The sequence below is a fragment of the Ictidomys tridecemlineatus genome, chromosome 10, assembly GCF_052094955.1.
Source record: "Ictidomys tridecemlineatus isolate mIctTri1 chromosome 10, mIctTri1.hap1, whole genome shotgun sequence".
In the NCBI taxonomy this organism is placed as follows: domain Eukaryota; kingdom Metazoa; phylum Chordata; class Mammalia; order Rodentia; family Sciuridae; genus Ictidomys; species Ictidomys tridecemlineatus.
This window is the reverse complement of record NC_135486.1, coordinates 56,834,026-56,856,281: the sequence shown is the minus strand read 5'-3', so window position 1 is coordinate 56,856,281 and position 22,256 is coordinate 56,834,026. Positions and strand designations below refer to the sequence as shown.

Here is a 22,256-nt window from a genome sequence, read left to right as displayed (position 1 = left end):
GGGAGCTGGGAGAGAGCTTGTTTCTTGGAAGCACAAATGAGCCTCTGGCTCATCATTTTTGGGGGTGGGACATTATCCACCTTGATTGAAGTGTTAAATATATGGACGTGCATATTTGTCAAAACTGATCAAACTATACATTAAAAACGGGTATATTTTCTTAAAGGTAAATAATACCATGATACATTTGATTAAAAAAAATAACTAGAGAGGGAACAACCAGAGGGCAGAAAAGAAGAAGGAAAGAGGGAGAAAAGAACAGAAATAGGACAAGATACATTATAATAAAACATTAGTAGTGATTACTTTAAGAAAGGGGTTGTAGATCATTTTTATTTTCTTCTGAAGACCTTTTTATATTTCTATTCTTCAAAATTGAATATGTATTCCTTTTGTAGTAGAAGTATTATGTTTTAAAAAAATGACCAGACTATTGTTAAGAAAGGAAGGAAAGAGGGAAGGCTAGGTAGTTGTGGTAGCCTGTCCAAAGGGGAGAGTCGAGAAACTGTTCACAGAGAAGTTGACTGTGTTGGATCTCACAGAAACAAAAGGATTTTGCAGGATTTCACCAAGCCCAGGCAAGAAAGAACTTCTATAAGGCTGCAGCTGGAGGATGCACTGCTAAGAAACAGAAAATAAGCTTGCTCAAGACAGGCTACATAAACTGTAGAATGCAATGACTGGAGCTTCTCTGTCACCAGATCTTTGGCAAGCACAGAAAACGGTTCCATTTAAGTCAATCTTTCAGGGCATCAGGAATAGTGGGACCTCCGATTCAGGATTTTTAAAGGGATATCCTGGAATGGCTATCCTCACCTCTGCAAGGAGCTGGGTTTGCAGCTTCCTCTGCACATAGGGCCTGTGAAGTTGGCAAGTTCTGAAACCCAGAACTGAAGAATGGTGACAGTGACTTAGTGAGACAGATGTCTCAGACTTGGCTCTTATTGGTGATTCTGCACCATCTGTTCCCAGAAGTCCACCTCTTACCTCAAGGTCTTTACATATTCATTTGTAACAAACTCAGAAATTCAAAATAAGCAAGCTCTTCATGGCTCTTCAGAGACCCCTGCTTTGCTAAAGTGTTCTAAAATAAATCAAACACCATTTTTTTCTTATGTTACAATTATGTGTGGACACACACATTTTCTTTCAGTCTTTTCAATAAAAAATTTCATAACTTTGACACTCTTCAGTTTTGTTTAGGTATACATTTTCTTAATAACTGTGTGTGTGTGTGTGTGTGTGTGTGTGTGTGTGTGCTCACATTCTTTTTTTTTTAACTATTAGTCTAAGTTCCTCTTTTGCTGCATTGGACAGCCCATTAATTGCCTAAACTTTATTTCTAAAACACTCAATACAGAGAGTACATAGCCTCAGTTCTAGGCAACCCTTTGTTTAGAACTTACATCTGCATTATATAATTTTCCTCACTACTCATTTCCTCTTTAATCTTGAGGATTTCAATACTCTCTAAAAAATTTACCCAGCCAACTAACTGCTACATTGTACCTCTAGAAAAGTATTTCTCGAACTTTAATATGCTCTCAAATCACCCTGTGATTTTGGAAACTACAGACTCTAATTTAGTGATGTTGGAAGTAGGCAACTTGGGTTCTGCACTTCTAACCAGAGTTATGGTGAATCTCATGCTGCTTCTTTGAAGACATGTTGAATATCAAGGCTAAGGAAGAGATACATGCAAACCGTGCTTTGATTTTTTTTCCCCATTTATTCCCTTGGGGCATGGAAGTCTCTTCCCCTCATTTATTGCCTTGACCTCAACTAAGAGATTACTCAGGTTTAACTGATCTAAATTATATTCCTAGTTCCCACTGGTAATCTTACATGTTTAAAACTTCTTGACAGCCTATCTTTAATATCTTTTGTTTTCATATTCTTAGTTCAAATAAACTTACAGCATCTTCTTTTTAGAAATCCACACTCACTAATGTTTGGGGGTAATGATTTTTAACTGAAATATTTTCTTCTCTGGGTTATTAATTATGAATTCAGAAAACTGAAATACTCTCTACTCTTCCATACCACTTATAGCGACACAAAAAGAAGCACAAATGGATGGACAGAGGTATAGATAGCAACAGAGATAGAGAGATATACAGAAATGTCCACGTGCACACTCACTCATAGTTTAAGAAAACACCAGATTATCAAACTTTGACAAGGTAAACACATTAGATTTAGTCCAGCTCCGTTCAACTGAAAATTCAATTTTATAAAAACAATAAAAGTTGTTATTGCACTATTATATCTGAATACCTCAGATATTTAAATCATTCCATGAGTTAGGCTCTGTTCCGCAAAGGAAATTTTCCAGGTAAGCCCATTGTTTTATTTTGCTCTCAACTTTCTCTACTCATTTTCCAGTTGAATGTTGCCTCATTCTTTCTCCTGAAACTCTGCCTTCAGGGTTTTCTATGTCCTCATTCTGTGGCACTGTGTTTCCCATTTTGAAACTGACTTCAGGCCCATGTTTGGACTCCACGAAATTGCAGGAGTAAATTTCACACATATTCTTAAAATTTGACTCATTTATGCCTTTCCTTTCCATCTTCATTTTTAATACTCTGCCATTATCAAAATTTTTATGGACCTGCAGCTCAACAATACTAGATATTTATCATAGGCTTGAAATTCACAATCTATCTCTTCACTAGTCACTATCATTTTTATCTGTGTAAGCAACATATCAACATGGCTATTTATTTCTTAACTGCCTGCATAGTCTACTTTCAATACATACAACCAATAGTTTTATGAACACATCATACTCTTCTCTGATGCTCTGTCTCTCCTCCCCATTCACCGTTGTAAAAGCATAGTACAGTGCAGCCTAACACTGTATAGCAACCCCATGCAGGTGATCAATGTGCAAAGCAATCTACACCTGCTATGTCTTTTACTTTAGGCTGCTACAGCAGATTGTGATAGACTAGGAGGATTTAATAATATTTACTTCTCACAGTTCTGGAGGCTGGGACATTCTGTCGGTTAAGGATATTCTTCCTGGTTCATAAATCTGACCTATACACATTTCTAGTTAAGGCTCATCAGAAAAAAAGTTAGAAATATTTAAATTCTTACTATCTTCTGTAGTTTGGCTCTTGACTGTCTCCAAGGTCCATGTGTTGATGGTTGGTGTTAGGGTCTGTAAACAAGTCAGGATGGCACCTGGCATTTTGCCAGAGGGAGTGGTTTGTCAAGTAACGCCAGCGAGCCATTAAGTGTGGAGATTCCTTATTGGTTGACTGCTGTATCTAGTTTATGCTAATTAAGATAAGCTGTGTGGAATGTATATATACCCCTCCTGTCCTACAATAAACGGCTCCCACTCCTGCTGTATCAATCTATACAAGTTGCTCGTCACCCCCCCCCCCCCCCCCCCCGTTGAGACCCCATTACCTTGCTCTCTTTTTGCTTCTCAGCTGCCATGAGGTAAACTCCTCCTCCATCATGCACTCCTAACATGATATACTATGTAACCAAGGGTCAACCAACCACCTCTGAAACCATGAGCCAAAATAAATGTTTCCTCATTTTAAAATTGATTATCTCAGGCATTTGTTATAGCAAGGAAAGTTGACCAGCTCTCTAGCTTAGAATACCTCTCTATTACACAAAGCTGGAAGTTTTCCTAAATTATATTCAAAATGTTTTACTTGGCTAGTTGCCATTACTGTCATGCACACTATGACACTGGTCACACCTACTGTCTTCTTGAAATGAAAAGAACAATCTATGGGCTTGACCAAGGAAAAAGTAAAGTTGGGAGACCCCACCGGGATGAAGGGGTTAGTGCACCCTCTTCCTGTAGTTCATGTTCAATATCTTAAGTGCAGAGGACACACAGAAAACCATAGTCAGTCTAAGCATTCACATTCAAGGTCAGAGCAGAAAGGGGACAGAGATTGAATGTGGACTGCTGCATCTGGGTCGTATCAGTTCTAAGGGTCAGAGGAAAATTTTCAGATCATGGGATAGTAGGCCCAGAACAAATGAGAAACTCTGGGCATGGAGGACTAGCAGAAGCCAGGTAGGAGCAGTCAGACTCCCCTCTCCACCTCTGCAGCTGGAGACTGTCACATGGCTGCACCAGGGTAGATGGAGAGAAAGAGAAGAACTGCCAGCGTGGCCCCTATGGGACACAGAGCTCTCTACTTTCATCCACGCACTGCCTTAAGGACCTCCAGCATCGGCCAGTTACAAACTATTCATGTTTGTCCCCTTCCCTGACTATGGGGAGAGTGCTCCTGCCTATAGTGCAGGTAAGGCATCATCCCCATGGAACCAGCCCCAGAAGCAGGGCTCCAGCAGAGATAAGCTAGAAATTCAAAGTATGCAAAATCATACCCCCTACAGCTTCCTTCTTAGCATTCCTGACTGCAAAGTCTCTTTTCACAGCTAAGTTCTGCCAAAAAGGAACTAAGCAATGAGCTTTTCTTTTTTTTTTTTTAACTTAAAATGTGGTCCTTAAGAATGAACCCAGGTAGGTAGCTCAGAAAACTCCCTTTCAATCTTTCATCATCTCTCATAATTACTTTTGCCTTTGCATCCGTGTGCCTTCTATTTTTCTCTCTGGATTCTAAGGTTAGGTGTCCTTCCTGACTTTTTCTTCCTAATTCTAACTCGGGCCAAGTGACACTTGCATACCCTTTCCACAGGTTATGCAAGATGTTATTTCTTCTCCGTGCCCTACAGAGCCCTGTACATCCGGCATACTCAGGCATGTGACAGCCCCTATTTAAATGCTCCACAGATCTACACGAACTGCCTGCACATGCAGGGCTGCAGCACATCCCTTCCCTTGCAGGTAACAGGCTTAAGCAGATGGTTTATTGCAGGTTCCATGGGCCTTGAGTTTCCAATCACTTTTTTTGCAGGCTCCACATCTGTCCCTATCATGGGAATCACTCACTTACTCACCATGTACATCCTGAACCACACATCGCATCTTGAGCCAGCAGGTCTGCCTCTGCACTAGGCTTTATGTAACAGAAACGGCTGGTGTTTGGAGATGGTTGTTGCCTCAAGCCAAGTTTATTTTATATTCCAAAATGACCATAAAACTGTCCCAAACTTGTTTCTGACTCTCTCATCCACAGCATCTCAATCATGAAAAAGAACATCACCTCATCATCACCAATTATTTCAGTAGGAGAATTCTTACATAATCTCCACGTTTCACGGACTCCATTTTTCTTTCTGCAAACCTTCCTTTAATGAGACCACAGATGGTACCCAATTTAAGGTGTTTTGACTGATGAACTTTTGACTTTCTGAAGGTGCAAAAGCAATACTCATTTAGTAGAAGCCATAGTTTGAATCTGAATTTTGATCTTTTCCCAGATTAGCGATACATGGTACAATAACTCTCTTGTACAACTGGGCAGAGGCGATGAGTGACAGCTCTCAGTCAGCCAAGCAATCACTGGGGGAAACAAGTGATTCCCTAAAGTGCTGCTAATCTAGAATGTTCCGTAGGTCAGGTGAATTCGGTGTGTTTCCAATTCCTGGTATTTCTAGCTTATGGCAGATTTATCAGGATGGAAACTCACTATAAGTCAAGGAGCACTATACTTGAAAATCAGCTAAAATAACCATAAATTTCCTTATTTTTTTTGTCTTTATGGGTAAATAAATCCAAGTTGCCCTTACTTGTATTTTTATTTTTTTCAATTTTTGCCTTCGATCCCATTTACTCCTCTTGAGCTGTGATTTCCTTCACAACTCTGCCAAATCTGAAGTGGCAAGATGGTCCGAGGATGAAGTGCCCCTCTTATTGCCCCCTCTATGGCCAGTCCCTGCTGCACTGCCACATCCATTTGTTCTACATTAGTTTTCTCTCCCTTTATCATACCATGCTCTTGTCTCCAAGACCCCCCTGAAAGCAGGAACCTACACTGTCAGCTGAGTAACCACATTGCTGAGAGGCAGTAGGACGTAGAACCATTATTCCCTTTAGTTTAAGACATGCTCACACTTACAAAAACACCAGTTAGCCAAGTCAAGTAGACATTTTATCTCAGCTGAAACCCAAGCTTAGCAGCAAATGATACAAACTGAATTTTATCTCTTACCTCTAGAAGCAGGCACCAAATCTCTCTCTCTCTCTCTCTCTCTCTCTCTCTCTTTTTTTTTTTGCAAATTTCCCATCCACCCTCTGGCTGTGAACCTAGCAGATGTTCAACAAATGCTTCTTCCCCAGCATCCAGCAACCTCAGGCCCAGCGAGGAGCCTGAGCTATATGGACATTTCCTCCAGCAGGGAATCCACTGATATATTTTTTTTCTTCTCCAGGCAAAGAAAAAGAAAAGTTCTAGAACTGGATTCCAAACAAGTTCATAAATTAAAAAAAAAAAAAAAATGCCATGAAGATACGAGATACCAGAGGTATCCCAGTGCGAAACGCAAGCAAAGACATAGCAACCCTTCTAAAATTAGAAGGGAAATAATATGTTTGGTATTACTCAGCTGTTATTTCTGTTTTAGAATGTCTTTAACATAATTTTATTACAGACATATTAGTGCTCAAGGAAAATTGCTGAATGAATAAGTGGGTGAAAATAAAATCGAGGGAACAAATGGGGATGTGAACAAGAAGAGAAAAGGCCTGGAGGTTAAATTTCATTACCTTGATTTGCAACCCTAAAAATCACTGGTTAAAATCCAACAGAACCTCATCTGGATTTAGACTCCTTGTGGCTTAGAGAACACTGATTTAAAGCAACAGTGTTCTGACAACTTATTCAAATGTTAGAAATAACCAAATATGTAATTTATAATCAGATCCCTATGGTAACTTAATGGGTTATTACAAAAATGTAGATGAAATAGTATAAGATCCTTACATATTTGTCATCTTTTATGTTAAATTATGTAACCACAATGCTCCATTAATTTTTGGCATCAAAATGGTGTAACGGAAATAAAAAAGAAATTATTGCCAGCACTTACATTCAAATGTTCCCTTTTGTTTTGCAATCATCATTGGCAGGGAAAGTCTTTCTTTCTTTAGAATCTCTGCTATATAACTAGGGACACTTCTCAGACCACAATAATACCTCAGAACACTGAATTATGTTCCTACCAGAAAATTTGTGCAAAGGGGAAAAAATCAGAAGACGAAAATAAATTTAATTCTCTTTTAAACTGCATAAGGCAGATAAAACTGGGGGCCAGAGGAGCGGGGAACTTGTCTTGCTTAAATTTTTGCTCTCAGAAAATGGAAGGCGGCTTTGAAGAAAATAATACTCCATACAATTACTCTTGAAAAAGCCAGTTTCAACTTCAGTAGGCACAGATTGACACCTCTTTCAATAATTTTTTTAAATGGAGGTTTCTGCTATTTAATGTCATATAAGGTAAGGATTTAATAGCTCTACTGCAGCCTTATCAAACATCACTTGATTATGTTCCTACTGGCAGTTTTTTTTTTTTTTAAAGCATTTCTGGATGGATTCACATTCTTTTTACTTCATCAGACTTTGAGAGACTGTTTCTACAAGAGAACTAAGTAAATGACAGTTTAAAAACTGCCAGTATTGTCATTTATAATTTTCTCTCATTGGTCCTCATACACACAATATGCACACACCAAACTAAATTTTTAACACTCATGTTTTTAGGGATAGCTAAAGATTACAGAATGCCAGAACAGTCCTTAAATGACTGTGACATTGATGTCTAAGTACCCTTCAATATCCGCTCTCTCAGAACTACCTTTGGATGTTAGCTGACTTCCCAGAACAGGGTTTACATGTGTCAGCCTCTCGCACAGCCAGGTGCGGCATGTGACTCAGTTTTAGACGAGAGGATGGGTGGGCATGTGATAGCACAGTTTCTAGGACATGTTCCAAAGGGGAAAGGGAATCCCTTCTTGTCCTTATTCCATTGTTCAGCTGGAAAAAGAGACTGGCCTCTGAGCAGAAGGGACTCTGGCCCTTTCCTATCTCTAATTCCCTGAATACATGAGGTAAGCAGCTCCTGTGCCACAAGCTTCCACCATCATGTACTGTGTCACCACAGGCCCAAAGCAACAAGGCCATCAACCGTGGACTGAAACTTCTGAAACTGTGAATCAAAACAAACCATTCCACCCTCTAAGTTGACCTTAACCACATCTCAGATGCAAAGCACAGGTCTAAAACTGTCTTCCTCTTCCTCTAAATTTTCCTTATTTATGGGCCATACCTTTGTGTGTGTGTGCACAAGCTTGTGTGTGTGTGTGTGTGTATGTGTGTGTGTGTGTGTGTGTGAGAGAGAGAGAGAGAGAGAGAGAGAGAGAGAGAGAGAGAGAGAGAGAGAGAGACCATACATGTGCATGCACAAGTGCAGGGAGCAGGAAAAGTGGGATAGGATGCAGGAGGCATGGAAACTCAGCCCTCTTTAGCCCAAGGTCATAAAATGCCCTTGGCTTAAATACGGGTTCTCCTATATAGCTATTCAAGTAATTTTCTAACTTCTGTGAACCTGTTTTCTAGTTATGAAAAAGGGCTTCATCTCTTTTTCACATTGTTGCTGCAAAAATTAATTGGGATACATTTAAAGTACTGAGCTTTGTATTCAGCATGTAAAAAGAGCACAATAAATTTTATTCTTTGCTTTCTTTCATGTCTTAATGTATTGACTCATTTAAGAATTGTTTATGAAGTACCACGTACTATGCCCAAACTGGGAAAGAAGGAAAATAGTTTAGCCTCACAGGGCTTTCCTGTAGATGGAAAAGGAATACACTAGAAGTATAAGGAAAGAAGTTTGAAATAATAGTTTGTTTTCATTTTTTTAACTTCTTATATGAAGTAATACATGCCGATTGCACAGCCTTTAGGAAATCTAGATAAACAAATGTAAAAAAATAAAAATATTCCTCATTGCACCACTTGGAAATAACTATGTTAATATTTGGGAGTATATCCTTTCTACCTTTTCTTTTATCAGTTATATGGTCTTATATAATAAATATACAGGCTATAAAAATATATATTGCATCATTTTTTAAAAACTCCTTTTCTGACTTAAAACTCATGAAAAAAATTACTTGTCATTACCATTTAAATTTGCTATACAATATTCCTTTGCCTGAATATACCAGAATTTATTCAATAATCTCTTTTTTCCTAATATTAAAAGCTTTTTCCTTTTCTCTTTCTTTTATTAAAATTATTGTTACGTTAAAGGTACCTTCTTTAGAAACTGTCCCGGCTCCCCACAGTTGGTCCCTACTTCTTTTTCTTCATTTTTCTTATAATTTTAAAATTATGCCAGATGGATGGATTTAGTGCTATTCCCCCACCCACCAGAATAGAAGCCCAACGGGGCCATTAACTTTGCCTCTTCAATGGAGTATTCTCAAGGCCAAGAACTCTGCCAGTCATAGAGCAGATATCAACAAATATTTGTTAAATAAATAAATGAAAGAGTGAATGTTGCGATAAACATCCTCAAAAATATTTTTAGGCATAGCCAGACTTGGTGGTGTAACGCCTGTAATCCCAGAAGTTAGGGTGACTGAGGCAAGAGAATCACAAATTTAAAGCCAGCGTCAGCAACTTAGCAAGGCCCTAAGCAACAGGCTCACAGTAGGCCCTGGTCCACCCCTCCACTAGTGGGGTGGACACACGCCAGAGCCTAGCCTCTGGCACAGGACTGCACCTTCGGTCCAGCAAACTACCATGGGAGTCAGGTCCCGCCCAGATCTGTCCACATTGACTTGGGCAGGACCCAGGTCCAGGGTAGGTCCGAGTTCACTCCCCTCCACCTGGGAGCCTAAGCCTAACCCACTTCCATCTTGGGACACTGCAGTCATTGCCATAGCCTTCCCCATACAAGGGCTCTAACTTTTTAACAATAGACAAGGCCTAGAAGCAGTTGCATCTCAGAGCAGGCATCTCAAAGGGAGAGTGAGGCCCACTCTTGCAGCCCCTTCTCTGTAAGACATTGCTTCCATCTTGGGACACCTTAACTATTATCTCAAGTTATCTCTGCTATTGCTGCCACCAACTGTAGATGCAGTAGCATACACTAAGGGACACCAGCAGGGTCTGGAAGCCCAATATCAAGGTGAGGCACAGACAATCTGCACAGGTACTATAAGAATATAGGGAAGAAACTGTAATACCTCAGATCCACATGGCAAGAACGGAAGACACATAGACATCATTAAAAAACAAGGGAGGAAAGTGCCTTAAATAAACCAGGACACTATAGTAACAGAACCAATGGACAGTGAAGTTGATGAAATGTCAGAGAAGGAGTTCAGAAGATTCATAATTAAAATGATCTGTGAATTAAAGAATGACCTAAATGAGAAAATACAGGCAAAAATTGAGCACTCCAACAATGAGATAAAAGAACAAATACAGGTAGCAAAAGATGACTTCAAGAGAGAGAGACGCTAAAAAGAAGTCAGAAATCCTTGAAATGAAAGATACAATAAATCAAATAAAAAACTCAATAGAAAGCAGAACCAACAGACTAGATCACTTGGAAGAAATAATGTCAGATAATGAAGACAAAGTATACAATCTGGAAAATAAAGTTGATCACACAGTGAAGATAGTAAGAAACCATGAAAAGAACATCCAAGAATTATGGGACAGCATCAAAAGACCAAATCTAAGAGTTACTGGGATAGAGGAAGGCAAGAACTTCAAACCAAAGGAATGCAGAATCTCTTCAAGGAGATAATATCAGAAAATTTCCTAAGCATGAAGAATGAATTGGAAAACCAAATACAAAATGCTTACAGGACACCAAATGTACAAAATTACAACAGATCTACACCAAGGCACATTCGAATGAAAATGCCTAGCATACAGAATAAGGATAGAGTCATAAAAGCCGCAAGAGAGAGGAATCAGATCCCAATAGGGGTAGACCAATTCGTATCTCAGCAGATTTTTCAATCCAGACCCTCAAAGCCAGGAGATAACGGAACAACTGAAAGAAATGGATGCCAACCAAGAATCTTATATCCAGCAAAAGTAAGCTTTAGATCTGATGATGAAATAAAAACCTTCCATGATAAAAAAAAAGTTAAAAGAATTTACAACTAGAAAGCCTGCACTACAGAACACCCTCAGCAAAAAATTCTAAGAAGAAAATCAATGATGAAAATCAGCAGAGGGAGGTATTACACTAAAGGAAAATCTAATTGGAGGAGAAACCAATTCACATTAAATGCCAAAAATAAACAAAATTGGCTAGGAATACAAATCATGTCTCAATAATAACCCTGAATGTTAATGGCCTAAACTCACCAATCAAAAGACATAGACTAGCAGACTGGATCGAAAAAAAGACCCAACAATATGCTGCTTCCAAGAGACTTATCTCATAGGAAAAGATATCCACAGACTGAAGGTGAAGGGTTGGGAAAAATTATACCACTCACATGGACTGTGGAAGCAAGCAGGGGTTTCCATCCTCATATCAAATAAAGTAGACTTCAAAAAAAGTCAAACAAAAAAGATAAAGAAGGACACTACATACTATCAACAAGACTTAACAATTATAAATATATATGCCCCAAACAATGGAGCAGCTATGTTCATCGAACAAACTCTTTTCCAGTTCAAGAGTCAAATAGACCACAGGACAAACATTTTGGATGACGTTAACATACTTCTTTCATCACAAGATAGATCTTCCAAACAAAAGCTGAACAAAGGAACTATAGACTCAATAATATAATCAATAACTTAGACTTAACTGACATATATAGAATATTTCATCCTTCAGTGAAAGAATACACTTCTTCTCATCAGCACATGGATCCTTCTCTAAAATAGAACATATACTATGACACAAAGCAACTCTTAGCAAATATAAAAAAGTAGAGATACTACCCTGCATTCTATCAGATCATAATGGAATGAAATTAGAAATCAATAATAAAATAAGAAATAAATCTACTCCAACACCTGGAGACTAAATAATATGGTACTAAATGAACAATGGGATGCAGAAGATATCAAGGAGGAGGTTAAAAAATTTTAGAGGTGAATGAGAACACAGATACAACATATCAAAATCTCTGGGACACTCTGAAAGCAGCTCTAAGAGGAAAGTTCATTGCATGGAGTTTATTCCTTAGGAGGAGAAAAAGTCAACAAATAAATGACTTAACATTATATCCCAAAGCCCTAGGAAAAGAAGAACAAATCAACATCAAAAGTAGTAGAAGAGGACGTCATCAGACTGCGGCGGAGGAGATAACTTCATTGAAACCTGCGGCTACAGCATCAAATAAATTTATAGGAGTAAACAGTAACTCAGCAGTCAAACAGAACAAGAAGTAACATGAGCAGCTTCAAAAAGCAAGGAAGAAAAGGAGTACAAACAATGCAGGACAGCCTAAATATTCAGGAGGACTTAGAGTCATCAGAAAAATGGTCATATAAAGAACTCAAGGAACACCTTAGACAGATGGAATGGAACCTTAAAGAGGATACGAGACAGCAAATTCAAGCAGCGAAAGAACACATTGAGAATGTATTACACAAACAGATAAAAGAAGAAGTTAAGCACCTTTATCAGGAGATAGAGATTATAAAAAAGAATCAAACCATAATCTTAGAAATGAAGGAAACTATAAACCAAATTAAAAACTCAATTGAGAGTATCACTAACAGAGTGGAGCAAGTAGAAGCCAGAACATCAGATAATGAAGACAAATTATTTCATCTTGAAAAGAGTCTAGCCAACTCAGAAAGGCTGGTAAAAAATCACGAGAAAAACATCCAAGAGTTATGGGATAACATAAAAAAGCCAAACGTACGAGTCATTGGGATAGAAGAAGGTACAGAGATTCAAACCAAGGGAATGAGTAACCTGCTGCATGAAATAATTACAGAAAACTTTCCAGAAATAAAAAAGGAAACAGATATACAAATTGAAGATGCATACAGGACACCGAGCACACAAAATCACAGTAGACCAACGCCAAGACACATTGTTATGAAGATATCCAATATACAGAACAAAGAGAAAATATTAAAAGCTACAAGAGAAAGGAGACAGATTACATTCAGGGGTAAACCAATAAGGTTAACAACGGATTTTTCATCACAGACACTGAAAGCAAGAAGGTCATGGAACAATGTATTTCAAACACTGAAAGACAATGGATGCCAACCAAGAATTCTGTATCCAGCAAAATTAAGCTTCAGGTATGACAACGAAATAAAAATCTTTCATGATAAACAAAAGTTAAAAGAGTTTGCAGCCAGAAAACCAGCATTGCAAAGCATTTTGAGCAAAACACTACACGAGGAAGAAATGAAAAACAATAACCAAAACCACCAGAGAGAAGTGCCTCGGTAAAGACAGAGGGCGAGGGGAAAAATAATCATGGAGAAACAAACTAAATTTTTTTTTTAAAAACAAAGGATAAATAATTAAACATGGATGGAAGTACAAACCATATATCAATAGTAACTCTGAATGTTAATGGCTTAAACTCTCCAATAAAGCGACATAGGCTGATATCATGGATTAAAAAAACAAATCCAACAATATGCTGCCTCCAGGAGACACATCTGATTGGAAAAGACATACACAGGCTGAAGGTGAAAGGATGGGAAAAAATATACCACGCACACGGTCCTCGTAAGCAAGCAGGGGTGGCCATCCTCATATCGAATAAAATCGACTTCAAGACTAAGTTAATCAAAAGGGATAAAGAAGGACATTATATACTGTTAAAAGGAACCATTCACCAACAAGACATAACAATTATCAATATTTATGCACCTAATAATGGCGCTGCGACATTCATAAAACAAATTCTCCTCAAGTTCAAGAATCAAATAGACCACAACACAATAATTATGGGTGACTTCAACACACCTCTCTTACCATTGGACAGATCCTCCAAACAAAAGTTGAATAAGGAAACTATAGAACTCAATACCACAATCAATAACCTAGACTTAACTGACATATATAGAATATATCAACCATCATCAAATGGATATACTTTTTTCTCAGCAGCACATGGATCCTTCTCAAAAATAGACCATATATTATGCCACAGGGAAACTCTCAGTAAATATAAAGGGGTGGAGATAATACCATGCATTTTATCTGATCATAATGGAATGAAACTGGAAATCAATCATAAAAGAAGGAAGGAAAAATCCTACATCACATGGAAAATGAACAATATGTTACTGAATGATCAATGGGTTACAGAAGACATAAAGGAGGAAATAAAAAAATTCTTAGAGATAAATGAAAATACAGACACAACATATCGGAATCTATGGGACACAATGAAAGCAGTTTTAAGAGGAAAATTCATCGCCTGGTGGTCATTCCTCAAAAAAAGAAAAAACCAACAAATAAATGAGCTCACACTTCATCTCAAAGCCCTAGAAAAGGAAGAGCAAAACAACAGCAAATGTAGCAGAAGGCAAGAAATAATTAAAATCAGAGCGGAAATTAATGAAATTGAAACAAAAGAAACTATTGAAAAAATTAACAAAACTAAAAGTTGGTTCTTTGAAAAAATAAATAAGATCGACAGACCTTTAGCCATGCTAACAAAGAGAAGAAGAGAGAGAACTCAAATTACTAACATACGTGATGAAAAAGGCAATATCACAACAGATGCTACAGAAATACAGAAGACAATTAGAAATTATTTTGAAAATCTATATTCCAATAAAATAGAAGATAGTGAAGACATCGATAAATTTCTTAAGTCATATGATTTGCCCAGACTGAGTCAGGAGGATACACACAATTTGAACAGACCAATATCAATTGAGGAAATAGAAGAAGCCATCAAAAGACTACCAACCAAGAAAAGCCCAGGACCGGATGGGTATACAGCGGAGTTTTACAAAACCTTTAAAGAAGAATTAATACCAATACTTTTCAAGTTATTTCAGGAAATAGAAAAAGAGGGAGCTCTTCCAAATTCATTCTATGAGGCCAACATCACCCTGATTCCGAAACCAGACAAAGACACCTCAAAGAAAGAAAACTACAGACCAATATCTCTAATGAACCTAGATGCAAAAATCCTCAATAAAATTCTGGCGAATCGAATACAAAAACACGTCAAAAAAATTGTGCACCATGATCAAGTAGGATTCATCCCTGGTATGCAAGGCTGGTTCAATATACGGAAATCAATAAATGTTATTCACCACATCAATAGACTTAAAGATAAGAACCATATGATCATCTCGATAGACGCAGAGAAAGCATTCGACAAAGTACAGCATCCCTTTATGTTCAAAACACTTGAGAAACTAGGGATAACAGGAACGTATCTTGACATTGTAAAAGCTATCTATGCTAAGCCTCAGGCTAGCATCATTCTGAACGGACAAAAGTTGAAGGCATTCCCTCTAAAATCTGGAACAAGACAGGGATGCCCTCTATCACCACTTCTATTCAATATAGTTCTCGAAACACTGGCCAGAGCAATTAGACAGACGAAAGAAATTAAAGGCATAAAAATAGGAAAAGAAGAACTTAAATTATCACTATTTGCAGATGACATGATTCTATACTTAGAAGACCCAAAAGGGTCTACAAAGAAACTACTAGAACTAATAAATGAATTCAGCAAAGTGGCAGGATATAAAATCAACACGCATAAATCAAAGGCATTTCTGTATATCAGCGACAAAACTTCTGAAACGGAAATGAGGAAAAACACTCCATTCACAATATCCTCCAAAAAAATAAAATACTTGGGAATCAACCTAACAAAAGATGTGAAAGATTTATACAATGAAAACTACAGAACCCTAAAAAGAGAAGTAGAAGAAGATCTTAGAAGATGGAAAAATATACCCTGTTCATGGATAGGCAGAACTAACATTATCAAAATGGCGATATTACCAAAAGTTCTCTATAGGTTTAATGCAATGCCAATCAAAATCCCAATGGCATTTCTTGAAGAAATAGATAAAGCAATCATGAAATTCATATGGAAAAATAAAAGACCCAGAATAGCAAAAGCAATTTTAAGCAGGAAGTGTGAATCAGGCGGTATAGCGATACCAGATTTCAAACTATATTACAGAGCAATAGTGACAAAAACAGCATGGTACTGGTACCAAAACAGGCGAGTGGACCAATGGTATAGAATAGAGGACACAGAGACTAATCCACAAAGTTACAACTATCTTATATTTGATAAAGGGGCTAAAAGCATGCAATGGAGGAAGGATAGCATCTTCAACAAATGGTGTTGGGAAAACTGGAAATCCATATGCAAAAAAATGAAACTGAATCCCTTCCTCTCGCCATGCACAAAAGTTAACTCTAAATGGATCAAGGAGCTTGATATCAAATCAGAGACTCTGCATCTGATAGAAGAAAAAGTTGGCTCCGATCTACATATTGTGGGGTCGGGCTCCAAATTCCTTAATAGGACACCCATAGCACAAGAGTTAATAACAAGAATCAACAAATGGGACTTACTTAAACTAAAAAGTTTTTTCTCAGCAAGAGAAACAATAAGAGAGGTAAATAGGGAGCCTACATCCTGGGAACAAATTTTTACTCCTCACACTTCAGATAGAGCCCTAATATCCAGAGTATACAAAGAACTCAAAAAATTAGACAATAAGATAACAAATAACCCAATCAACAAATGGGCCAAGGATCTGAACAGACACTTCTCAGAGGAGGATATACAATCAATCAACAAGTACATGAAAAAATGCTCACCATCTCTAGCAGTCAGAGAAATGCAAATCAAAACCACCCTAAGATACCATCTCACTCCAGTAAGATTGGCAGCCACTATGAAGTCAAACAACAACAAGTGCTGGCGAGGATGTGGAGAAAAGGGTACTCTTGTACATTGCTGGTGGGACTGCAAATTGGTGCAGCCAATTTGGAAAGCAGTTTGGAGATTCCTGGGAAAGCTGGGAATGGAACCACCATTTGACCCTGCTATTGCCCTTCTCGGACTATTCCCTGAAGACCTTAAAAGAGCATGCTACAGGGATGCTGCCACATCGATGTTCATAGCAGCACAATTCACAATAGCTAGACTGTGGAACCAACCCAGATGCCCTTCAATGGATGAATGGATAAAAAAAATGTGGCATCTATACACAATGGAGTACTATGCAGCAATAAAAAATGACAAAATCATAGAATTTGCAGGGAAATGGATGGCATTAGAGCAGATTATGCTTAGTGAAGCTAGTCAATCCCTAAAAAACAAATACCAAATGTCTTCTTTGATATAATGAGAGCAACTATGAACAGAGCAAGGAGGAAGAGCAGGAAGAAAAGACTAACATTTAACAGAGTCATGAGATGGGAGGGAAAGGGAGAGAAAAGGGAAATTGCATGGAAATGAAGGGAGACCCTCATTGCTATACAAAATTACATATAAGAGGTTGTGAGGGGAATGGGAAAATAAACAAGGAGAGTAATGAATTACAGTAGATGGGGTAGAGAGAGAAGAAGGGAGGGGAGGGGAGGGGAGGGGGGATAGTAGGGGATAGGAAAGGTAGCAGAATACAACAATTACTAATTGGGCATTATGTAAAATTGTGGATGTATAACCAACGTGATTCTGCAATCTGCATTTGGGGTAAAATTGGGAGTTCATAACCCACTTCAATCTAATGTATGAAATATGATATGTCAAGAGCTTTGTAATGCTGTGAACAACCAATAAAAAAAAAAAAAAAAAGAAAGTAGTAGAAGACAGGAAATAATTAAAATCAGAGCTGAAATCAATGAAATTGAAACAAAAGAAACAACTGAAAAATTAACAGAATAAAAAGTTGGTTCTTTGAAAAAATAAATAAAATTGACAGAACCTTAACCATACTAACAAAGAGAAGGAGAGAGAAAAGTCAAATCACTAACATATGTAATGAAAAAGGAAATATCACAAAAGTTACTACAGAAATACATAAGACAATTAGAAATTATTTTTAAAACTTGTACTCCCAATAAAATAGAAAATATCGAAGGCATCGACAAATTTCTAGAGTCATATAATTTGCCCAAATTGAATCAAGATGATATACACAATTTAAACAGATCAATTTCAAGTGATAAAAAAGAAGATGCCATCAAAAGTCTACCAACCAAAAAAAGCCCAGTACCTGATGGATACAGAGCCGAGTTATATAAGACCTTTAAAGAAGAACTAATACCAATACTCTTCAATCTATTTCAGGGATTAGAAAAAGAGGAAGCACTTCCAAACTCATTCCATGAGGCCAATATCACCCTGATTCCAAAACCAGGCAAAAACACATTAAAAAAGAAAATTTCAGACCAATATCTCTAATGAACATAGATGCAAAAATTCTCAATAAAATTCTGGGAAATCGAATACAAAAACATATCAAAGAGATCGTGCACCATGATCAAGTGGAATTCATCCCAGGAATTCAAGATTGGCTCAACATATGGGAGTCAATAAATGTAATTCATCACATCAACAGACTTAAATAATCATATGATCATCTCAATGGACACAGAAAAAGCACTTGACAAAATACAGCATCCCTTTATGTTCAAAACACTAGAAAAACTAGGGATAACAGGAAAATATCTCAACATCATAAAGCTGTCTATGCTAAGCCCCAGGCCAACATCATTCTAAATGAAGAAAAATTGAAGACATTTCCTGTAAAATCTGGAACAAGATAGAGATGCCCTCTTTCACCACTTCTATTTAACATAGTTCTTGAAACACTGGCCAGAGCAATTAGACAAAAGAAATTAAAGGGATACACATAGGAAAAGAACAACTCAAATTGGCACTAGTTGCTGATGATATGATTCTATACCTAGAAGACCCTAAAAGTTCCACCAGAAAACTTTTAGAACTAGTAAGTGAATTCAGCAATGTAGCAGGATATAAAATCCATACTCATAAATCAAAAGCATTTTTGATTATCAGTGATAAATCCTAAGAAATGAAAACAAGGAAAACTACTCCATTTCCAACAGCCCCAACAAAAATACAATACTTGGAAATCAACTCAACAAAAAAGGTGAAATTATAGACTCTAAAGAAAGAAGTCAAAGAAGACTTAGAAGATGGAAAGATCTACCTTGCTCTTGGATAGGTAGAATTAATATTATCAAAATGACCATACTACCAAAAGCACTATACAGATTTAATGCAAGTCTGATCAAAATCCCAATGACATTCCTCATAAAAATAGAAAAAGCAATCATGAAATTCATCTAGAAAAATAAGAGACCCATAATAGATAAAGCAATCCTTAGAAGGAAGAGTGAAGCAGGTGGCATCAATATACTAGACCTTAAACTATACTACAGAGCAATAGTAACAAAGCAGCATGGTATTGGCACCAAAACAGACTGGTAGCCAATGGTAAAGATTGAGGACACAGAGACTAACCCACAAAATTATAATTATCTTATATTAGACAAAGGTTTCAAACACATTCATTGGAGAAAAAGATAGCCTCTTCAACAAATGGTGCTGCGAAAACTGGAATTCCATACACAACAAAACTCAACTAAAAATGGATGAGGGATTTAGAAATAAAACCAGAGATTCTTCATCTAATAGAATAAAAATAGGCCTTAATCTCCATCATGTGGGATTAGGCCCCTACTTCCTTAATAAGACTTCTTTGGTGCAAGAATTAAAATCAAGAATCAATAAATGAGATGGACTCAAACTAAAAAAGTTTCTTCTCTGCAAAAGAAACAATTTGTGAGGTGATTAGAGAGCCTACATCTTGGGAGCAAATTTTTACCCCTCACACATCTGATAGAGTACTAATCTCTAGGGTATATGAAGAACTCAAAAAGTTAAATACCAAAAAAACAAATAACCCAATCAATAAATTGGCTAAGGACCTACACACACATTTCTTAGATTGATGATATATAATCAATCAACAAATATATTAAAAAATGTTCATCATTGCTAGCAATTAGAGAAATGCAAATCAAAACCACTCTAAGATTTCATCTCACTCCAGTCAGAATGGCAGCTATTATGAAGACAAACAACAGTAAGTGCTGGCGAGCATGTGGGGGAAAAGGTACACTCATACACTGCTAGTGGGACGGCAAACTGGTACAGCCAATATGGAAAGCAGTATGGAGAGTTCTTGGGAAATTGGGAATGGAACCACTATTTGACTCAGCTATCCCTCTCCTCGGTCATATAGATAGAGCAGAGGGTTGGAGGGGAAGGGAGAGGGCATGGGGTTAGAAATGATGGTGGAACAAGATGATCATTACTATCCAAATTACATGTATAAAGACACAAATTGGTGGAAATATACATTGTATACAAGTAGAGATATAAAAAATTGTGATATATATATAAATAATTTTAATGTATTCTGTAATATATAAATAAAAATAAAAATAGAATGATCTTAAAGTCTTCAAAAATAAAAAATAAATTAAAAAATAAGAAGGTCTAGGGATGTTGCTCAGTGGTTAAGTACTCTTGAGAGAGAGAGAAAGAGAGAGAGAGATATGTGTGGGGGGGGACTATCTTAATATCCTTAATACAAGTTCATTCAAGAAAATATTTCAGCGTCAGAGGGCATTTACAATGTTAAGTTTTTTGATGTACATTGTCAAATGCAAGACAATAAAAGTTTTCATAATTTAACCTCCTCAAAAGAGAAAGAGCTCATTTCTGTATCCTCATCAGTATTTAGTAGTATCATTTTTAAAATATTAAAAGTTCTACTATTCTTTGATTTTCAACTATTTGTTAATAAAATGAGCAACTTTCATGTATTTATTGCTCATTAATATCTGAGAGAAAATAATTAAGGGAAAAGTTGGACACCATCTCTTCTTTATTTCAGGCATTAATATGTAGCAAGTAGACCCTATAGAGAAATAAAAATTGGCAGAAGAGTAATAATTGCAGGAAAGGACTTTTAAGTAGATCTAGAGATAAACAATTGAGAATTAAAATCTACTAATGATAAAGAGTTATGTTAATAGTATATGTGAGTGATTGCTCTCTATATCTTTATATCTATATACATCTACCTATACACCTATATCTATATCTATATATCTTTATATCTTTGGCCATGGCTTTATGATACTTTCTCGATTCTTGTCATTTGATAGTCTCTTATTATTACTCTGTATTTTGTTTTGCTTGCATGTTTTTGTTCGTCTTAGTAGAAATGAGATTGGCAATTAGAATGGTTATATAGGCGATGAACTGTGAAGATTTATGACCTCTTTTTAAGGAAATGTTCAGTTGCTGTGAAACACATCAGTCTATAGCTCAGTGACATAAAGCAAGAATGATTTTGTTATGTCTAGGGATTCTGTGGATCAGGAAATTGTGCAGAGGACAGTGTGAAGGTTTCTCTTTGCTTAAGTATGTCTAGAGCCTGCACTTGGGAAGATTCCAAAGGCTGAGGGCAACCTGAATGCTAAATACAGAGATCAGCTAGATACCTTTTTACTCACCTGTCTAAAACTTTGTCTAGAAAAACCAAACCCTGGACTGAGCTGGGACAGTCTGAAACTGTTACATATGGCTTCTCTACACTGTTAGGTTTCCTTAGCAAATTGGCAACAGAGAAGTCACACTTTTATATAACTCAGAACTTCAAGAACAGTGTTTTCAAAGCTGTATGGTCTTTTATTATCAAGCCTTATATGCCACATAGCTACATAACATAACTTGTCATGGCATACTGGTCAAAGCAGTCTGTAGGCTACAGAAAAATACCTGAAATAATGGGAATGTAATTAAGTGCTGAATTACAATAACTGTTCAAAGAGGCAACAGAAATTCATAAAAGCAAGAAAGCTGAGGGTTGGGGCAGTCAGAGGTTAAGGCACTAAAACAAGGCTTTTGCTTTTGGGTAGAATTTGGGATTTAACTTCTGTAGTGAGCAGGTCAGGAAGGGGAGAAAAATAAGAATGAGCAAAGAAAGGTACAGAACACAGGTGCCTAGAACGTCTCAAGCTGAGGGGGTAGACTGGAATGTGATAAGATGGGCTAAACAGATAATAACTAATGAAGAAAAAGGATTCATTGGACTCCATTCAAGAAAAGGTTATTACAGAATTCTTATCAGAAAACCATGTTTAGAATGACTCAATGTCAAGTTATGCAGGATGGAATAGAAGAAGGATGGAAAGTTGGGGACAGTCACCAGGAGCAATAACCACATAAAACCTATAGTAACATTATTATTATTCTTTAAAAACTCACTTTTTAAAAAACTAGTATGGTCATTACTCAGTATCTGTGAGGAATTAGT

At 37.1% G+C, this 22,256-nt stretch overlaps 1 protein-coding gene across 2 annotated transcripts in view; it reads right to left on the bottom strand.

The window, feature by feature from the left end:
- Positions 1-22,256, bottom strand: part of Pld5 (phospholipase D family member 5) — a 397,710-nt gene that overhangs the window by 354,986 nt on the left and 20,468 nt on the right. The gene's annotated exons all lie outside the window — the stretch shown is intronic.